Consider the following 7,824-nt stretch of genomic DNA (forward strand, 5'->3'; position numbering starts at 1 on the left):
TTGATCTTGCTTGCGAAACTCCTCAGTCTGCTCCAAGTAAGCTGAAATAGAGGAGACCAAGTCTAGCTTCTTCCACTCATCCTGCAACTGGTCCACGGTGAAGGCTGGCAAAATAGTCTCTCAATTCAAGTGAAAAGCCGTAGAGACCTTTGGTAGACAGCTAGGAACTGGTCTAAGAACAATCTTGTCGAGAAAAATCACACAAAAAGGCTCTCTGGATGAAAAGGCGCATAATTCGGAAACCCTCCTAGTGGAGGCTATGGCCGTCAAGAACACCGTCCTTAGTGTTAGATGAAATAAAGAACAAGATGATGTCGGGTCAAACGGAGGAGCCAACAAAGCTTTTAAGACCAAAGTCAAGTCCCATTTAGGAAAGTAGGAGTTCAGGGGAGGCCTGATTTTAATAGCTGCCTTCAGGAAACGGATCACGACCGGATCTAATGCCCACCTGGAATTCGTCATTGCCGAAAGGGCAGAAATCTGGACCTTCAGAGAATTATAAGCCAGGTCATTGTCCAGACCCTGCTGGAGAAATTCCAAGATGTTTGAGACTGAAGGAGATTTGGACTGCCACCCCCTTTCTGCTGCAATGCGTCGGAAAGCCTTCAATACCTGGTGACAGGTTGAGTTTGTTGACCGTTTACGAGACTGTAACAAGGTGTTCAACACTTGCTCTGAGAGGCCTAAATCCTTGAGAGATCTCCCCTCAACTTCCATGCCATTAACCTCAACCTCCTGGGGTTTGATATGTTCTGTTTTGGAACAGGAGATCCTGACAAGGTGGCAGCGGGATTGGCTGACACAACTTCATTCTCCACACTGGCGGGAACCATGGCCTCCTGGGCCAGAATGGTAGGACTGCTATGGCTGTGACCCTCTCCCTGTAAATCTTCAACAGGGTCTTGAGGATTAAAGGAAGCGGAGGGAACACATACACCAAGGGGAAGTCCCACGGTTTGGACAGAGCATCTTGGCCGTAAGCTTGTGGCTGGTATGTTCAAGAAAAGAAGCAAGGAAGCTGGGCGTTCTCTACCGATGCCATGAGATCTATTACAGGCAACCCCCAACGTCTGAAGATGTTTCGCAGAAATTTCGGATTCAAGGCCCACTCGCCGGGATCCACAAAGTTCCGACTCAACTGGTCTGCCAAGGTATTCTCAGGCCCCGGGAGATAGGGTGCTGTAAGGTAAATGAGATTCTTCTCTGCCCACTGGAATAACTGGCATGCGACTTGATGAAGGACCCAGCTCCTGGTGCCCCCCTGGCGGGACACGTACGTGACAGTGGTCTTGTTGTCCGACAATATTTTTAGCGCTTGATCTTTCAAGAGTGGTCGGAAAGCTAGAAGAGCGCGCCGAACAGCCTCTAATTCCAGGAAATTTGACATTTGAGGGATGTGCGGGGGCCACTGACCCTGAGCCTGCTGGCCCAGGCAGTGAGCTCCCCAACCCAGGAGACTGGCATCGGTAGTCAGCACCACCGGATCCGGAGACCAAAGAACTATATCCCGGGCCAAGTTGCGTGAGACTATCCACCAAAGGAGGGATTGACTTATCGACGTTGGAATGTATATCCTCTGCATCAGAGAGTGACGATCCCATTGGAGAAGCAAATTGCACTGAAAAGTCCTTCTTCTCCACCTGGCCCATGGAACTACCGGGGTCGTGGCTGATAACACTCCGAGATAGCGCATGCATTCTCTTGCTGCAAGGAATGGATTGGTCATTACTTTCCTGGTTTGGATCTGAATGTCCTGGATTTTCCTCTGAGGGAGAGAGATTCGACCCCAAATTGTGTCGAATTTCACCCCCAGGTATTCTAACACCTGGGTTGGCTGCATTTGGCTCTTCCGGTAGTTGACTAGCCAGCCGAACCGAGCCAGTGTTTCGCAGGTGAGGGCCACATGCTGAAGGAGAAGATGTTCTGTAGAGGCTAGCAGTAGCAGATCATCCAAATAGTGAAAAATTTGAACGTCTCTGATTCTGAGTTTTGCGATGACGGCTGAGAGCACTTTCGAAAAGGTTCTGGGTGCCATACAAAGGCCAAATGGGAGGCACCGAAACTGGTAAGGAGCGTCTTCCACTGCAAACCTGAGGAAACGATGATGAGCAGGATGGATGGGAACATGTAAATAGGTGTCCGCCAGGTCGATGGAGGCCATCCAGTCTCCTTCCTTCACCACAGATATTATTGTCTCCAACGACTCAATTTTGAAAGGCGGCACCCTCATGTAAGTATTAAAAGCCTTCAGATCTAGTACGGGTCTGAAACCTCCCGAAGCTTTCGATACTAGGAACAACGGAGAATAGACTCCTAGACCCCGTTCTCGTATTGGCACCGGGATGATGGCTTTCTCTATCAGCAATTCGTCTACATAATTTTGCAAACAGAGCCTCTTCTCCAAGGAAGGCGGGAGTTGATTTTCCATAAACAGGGACTGTGGCGGTCTTGAGCCAAATTCGAGATGATAACCCTCTCGAATTATGGACAAAACCCATGCGTCCTGAATTTTGTCCGCCCAAACCCTCTCGAACTGAGCGAATCTCGCTCCCACATGAGGGTCTTGGGCGGAGAAACCTTCAAAAGGTCTTGTCAGAGGCCTTCGTAGCTTGGCCGGGTTTGGACTTGGAGGCCTTAGGAAAGGATGAACCAGCTGGTCTCCATTGTCTGGAGAAGGGCCTGCCAGGTCTGTAGAAACTTGCTTCCTTAAAAGCTTCCCTGGACCTTCTTACTGGGCGAAAAGGCTGTCGCTGTCTTCTCTTTTCTTGCGGTATTAGGCCCAATTTGCCCCCGGATATAGGTTGGATCGCTGACTCCAAAGGTTTACCAAAAAGTAGTTTACCATCAAACGGTATTGAACATAGGCTCTCTTTTGAAGAATTGTCTGCCGACCAGTGCCTTAACCATAATGCTCTTTGAGCTGTCACGGAGTGGGCCATGATCTTCGCCGTCATTCTGACCTGGTCAACAGCCTCTTCTGCCAGGAATTCAACAGCTGTTTTAATTAATTGCAAGGGTGAGGGACTGCCAGCTCCAAGCTCTTCTGAGGAACCACCATCCAACTCTGAAACCCAACTTTTGAGGGCTGCAGCCTCAGAGGTAAGGGCCAACGCCGGCCTGAAAGCCGCCCCCGCCACTGAATATAATCGTTTTAAATCCGTGTCCACTCTACGATCCATGGGATCTCTGAAAGAGACCGAATCTTCTAATGGAAGAGTGATATGACGGGGCAAACGCTGCAGTGAGGCATCCACCCTGGGGGTAGTGTTCCACAACTCCGCATCCTTCTGGCTGAATGGATACAATTTTGACAATCTGTTATTGATGCTAAACTTTCTTTGCGGCCTAGCCCATTCATCCTCCAATATTTCCTGGATCTCAAAAATGAGGGAAAAGGAAGGCAGGGACTTCTTCAGTTCTGGGTGGTATTTCCGTTGTTCTTTGGGCGGAGGAGTTTCCTCCTGCCATTGCAATGCGTCTTTCACTGCTTCCACCAATATGGGGACTAACGCAAAATCGAAGGTGCGTGATTCAGGGGTTACTTTGGCCTCTGAGGAATCAGAGTCGGATTCTCCGCCTGCCCCTAAATCCGAATCTGCCGTAGAGGATGCTGATCGAGTGCTTTTCTTGAATGCACCTCTTAGCCCTTCCCTGACGGTGGATTTAATACACGACTTCACCTGACGAGCTTCAGATGTTCTGTCTCGCGCAGCTTCTTGAAGACAGGAAGCACACACCATCTCTCCCGGAAGGGCTTCAGCCGCACAGGCCCAACAGCTTGCTTCCTCCAAATGACTTGGAGAGGAGGACCTAGATGAAGATGAAGACTGCACCCTGTGCTTGCGACTGGTCTTTCCAGGAAGCTTTTCGATGGCCCAATGCCATTTGGCTCAGGCATGAGCGACTGCAATGAGGCACAGGAGAAGGGGATCCGGAATACCGAGATCTTGAGGAAATCTGCATGCGACTCTGCGACTTGGCATGTCTTGATTTTTTCTTACTTTTCTGAGGCACTGCAGCAGCCTTAGAGCCTCTTTGCGGGCATTTAGCTCGCACTGGGCTTTTGACTCTGTAAAGACAGAAGAGGTGATCTCTTTTAAAAGGAAAAAAATGTAAAAATGTAAATACAAAAATTTAAAAAAATTATAAAATAAAATCTGAATATATATGCATACAAAAAAACACATATGGGAAAAAAAAAAAAAAAAATATATAGCTCTTCAGTGCAAATAGGCAGACAACAGGCAGGCAGATGGACCTGGAAGGCAAGTGTGTGGATCAAGCAGGGTGTACAGCAGTATTAGACACAGCAAGTCTGCAGCTTTAAGGCCCCTTTCACACTGGGGCGGTGGGGGCGTTGGCGGCGGTATTCGGCCGCTAGCGGTGCGGTTTTAACCCCCGCTGGCGGCCGAAAAAGGGTTAAAACTGCTCGCATAGCGCGGCTACAGCCGCAGTATAGCCGCGCTGCCCCATTGATTTCAATGGGCAGGAGCGGTTTAGGAGCGGTGAATACACCACTCCTTCACCGCTCCAAAGATGCGGCTTGCAGGAGTTTTTTTCTTCTCCTGCCAGCGCACCGCTTCAGTGTGAAAGCCCTCGGGCTTTCACACTGAACAAACAGCAGCGGCTGTTTTGGGTCGGTTTGCAGGCGGTATTTTTAGCGCAATAACACCTGCAAACCGCCCCAGTGTGAAAGGGGTCTTATAGATAAGACAGCCTACCTTAGAGCAAAGCAGAGCAGCCTGACAAGCTGGAGCACTGGGAGGAATGCAGGGAAGCCAGTTCCCTGTGAACACCGCCCCTTAAGGCCGGCAGCTGCGTGAGTAGGAGAGGAGCGTCTCCGTGGTTGCTAGGCAACCGCCTGAGAAGGGGAAGCCGTCGTGACGTCACCCGCCCCGCTCAGCGCCATTCAGACACACGAGGGGCGAACTACAGCGCCCAGTAGACCGCTAGCCACCAGGGAAAGCCAGGTAAACAGGTGCACACAGCCCCACATCTGCCTGTTTCTGTCTGCCAGCGATAGCACAGTTATTTAAACTGTTTAGTAAACGTCCCTGCACCAGGGGAACCCGCCACCTTGGGAGATTTACAGCCCATTTGGGGGAGGGTCTTCTGTATCGGGAGAGGCTTAACCCGACCAGGATTTCACTCGACCCATTTTTCATTCACATAAAAATTTTAAAAAACAAAAAAATCTTTAAATTTTTTTTTCAAAAAGGGGTCCGGAGCGAGGACGAAAACAGAACACTGGGCTGGTCCAACAGCCGTCCTTTATGAGCTAGAAAAAAGGTGGTCCTGGAGGGGTCAGAGGGGGCGGAGCTGACCCATAGTAGGCTGACATGGGGAGGTCCAGGAAATATATACATATATATATATTACCTCTATCCTATCCTGTATTTAATGGTTATCATTACCAACACCGGGTTATACCGGGATGATGCCCACAGCTGCAGGCAGGCCCGGACTGGCCATAGGGCAGACCGGGCATTTGCCCGGTAGGCCACCCGCTCCTTGGCCTGTTGATGCCCAGGCCGCACAGCGGGAGGTAAGCGGCGGCCTGGACAGGGCTAACACAGGCCACGGCCGCCACTCACCCATCGCTATGCGGCCATACCTGTGCCTTCTCCGGCCGGAACTACAAATTAAGTTATTGGCTGAGCTGTGTGTCACATATCGGAGATATTTGGCCGCTAGCGGGGCGCTTTCAACCCCCGCTAGCGGCCGAAAAAGGGTTAAAACCGCCCGCAAAGTGCATCTGCAGCGGTGCTTTGCCGGCGGTTCGGCCGCGCTGCCCATTTATTTGAATGGGCAGGAGTGGTGGAGGAGCGGTTTATGCTGCTTGCAGGAGTTTTTTTAACGTCCCGCCAGCGCACCGCTGCAGATGTAAGGGGCTCTGATGTAAGGGGGCTCTGATGTAAGGGGGGGTCTGTGCGGACTCTGATGTAAGGGGGCTCTAATGTAAGGGGGCTCTGATGTAAGGGGGGGTCTGTGCGGACTCTGATGTAAGGGGGCTCTAATGTAAGGGGGCTCTGATGTAAGGGGGGGTCTGTGCGGACTCTGATGTAAGGGGGCTCTGATGTAAGCGGACTCTGATGTAAGGGGGCTTTGTGCAGACTCTGATGTACGGGGCTCTGATGTACGGCGCTCTGATGTAAGGGGGCAGGAGGAGCTGGAGATCTGCATAGTGAGCAGAGAGTAAAAGGGGGCACTGTGATTACAGAGAAAAGGGGGGGGGGGTAATTGCAGGGGCACTGTAATCATTACAGTGCCACTTTACAGTGCTGTCCCCATTATATCACAGTGTCCTTGTACATTACAGTGTAGAGGACACCAACGCCAGCCACCCCCGCAAATGCCTACCTAATCTCCACCCCCCCCCCCCCATTTCCTGGAAAAATTGGCTGCCCGGGCTATTTTTTGTCTCAGTCCGGGCCTGGCTGCAGGCATCATCCCGGTACCGTTGTTTAGAGTGGGCAATAGGCTATCCGAGTATAACAACCGATGCGGCTAAAAGCCGCTCGGCTGTTATACCGGAAGAGCGGGAGGAGATGTCCCCCCCTCCCGCCGCTCTTACCGGGCCTCCTGACCAATCGCTGGGGGCGGGCTGGAACGAAGCCGTGGGCGGCTCCATTCCAGCCTCCTAATCGTTAACACGGAGACGATGTCAATGGCGCCGGTTTAAAAAAATTACACAGTATTCAGAATCACCGTTTTCGGCAATCTGAATACTTTGAAGTGCAAAGGAGGGATCGGGGGTCTTTTAGACCCCCGATCCCTCCATAAAGAGTACCTGTCACCACCTATTACTGTCACAAGGGATGTTTACATTCCTTGTGACAGCAATAAAAGTCATCACATTTTTTTTTTTAAAACACAATTTATAAATATAGATAAAATAAGAAAAAAACATTTTTTAAAGTGCCATCCCCGCGAGCTCGCGCAGCAAAGAAAGCGCATACGGAAGTCGCGCCCGCATATGTAAACGGTGTTCAAATCACACATGTGAGGTATCGCCGCGATCTTCAGAGCGAGAGCAATAATTCTAGCACTAGACCTCCTCTGTAACTCTAACCTGGTAACTGTAAAAAAAAATTTAAAGTGTCGCCTATGGAAATTCTTAGGTACCGTAGTTTTTCGCCATTCCACAAGTGCGTGCAATTATAAAGCGTGACATGTTTGGTATCTATTTACTCGGCATAACATCATCTTTCACATTATACAAACAAATTGAGGTAACTTTACTGTTTGGATTTTTTTAAATTCATGAAAGTGTCCCTTTTCCCAAATATTTGCATTTAAAACACCGCTGCACAAATACAAATAATAATAAAATATTGTAACAATCTCCATTTTATTCTCTAGATTCTCTGCTAAAAAAATATATATAATGTTTGGGGGTTCTAAGTAATTTTATAGCAAAAAATACGGATTTTAACTTGTAAACACCAAATTTCAAAAATAGGCTTAGTCATGAAAATTATTAAACAAGAAAAAATGAATAAACTGCTCCAGACAACAAGTGGGTTATGGCAGTGTATCTTGTCTATCTACTAGGATTGTTCCAATACCGATACTAGTATCGGTATCGGCACCGATACCGAGCATTTGCCTGAGTACTTGTACTCGGGCAAATGCTCCGATGCTTCCGCTGATACCTGTACAGTCAGCGGTGATCGTCGCGTGGGGGAGTTACAAGCTTCTCCCCCCTGTGGTTTTCAGCTGCTTTAGTGACATACAGCAGTGATCGCTGCTTGTAACTCCCCCACACGTGGTCAGCGCTGACTGTCACTGCATCCTCCTCCATGCCCCCTCTGTTCCTCTGTC

The sequence above is a fragment of the Aquarana catesbeiana genome, linkage group LG09 (assembly GCF_042186555.1).
Source record: "Aquarana catesbeiana isolate 2022-GZ linkage group LG09, ASM4218655v1, whole genome shotgun sequence".
NCBI lineage: Eukaryota > Metazoa > Chordata > Amphibia > Anura > Ranidae > Aquarana > Aquarana catesbeiana.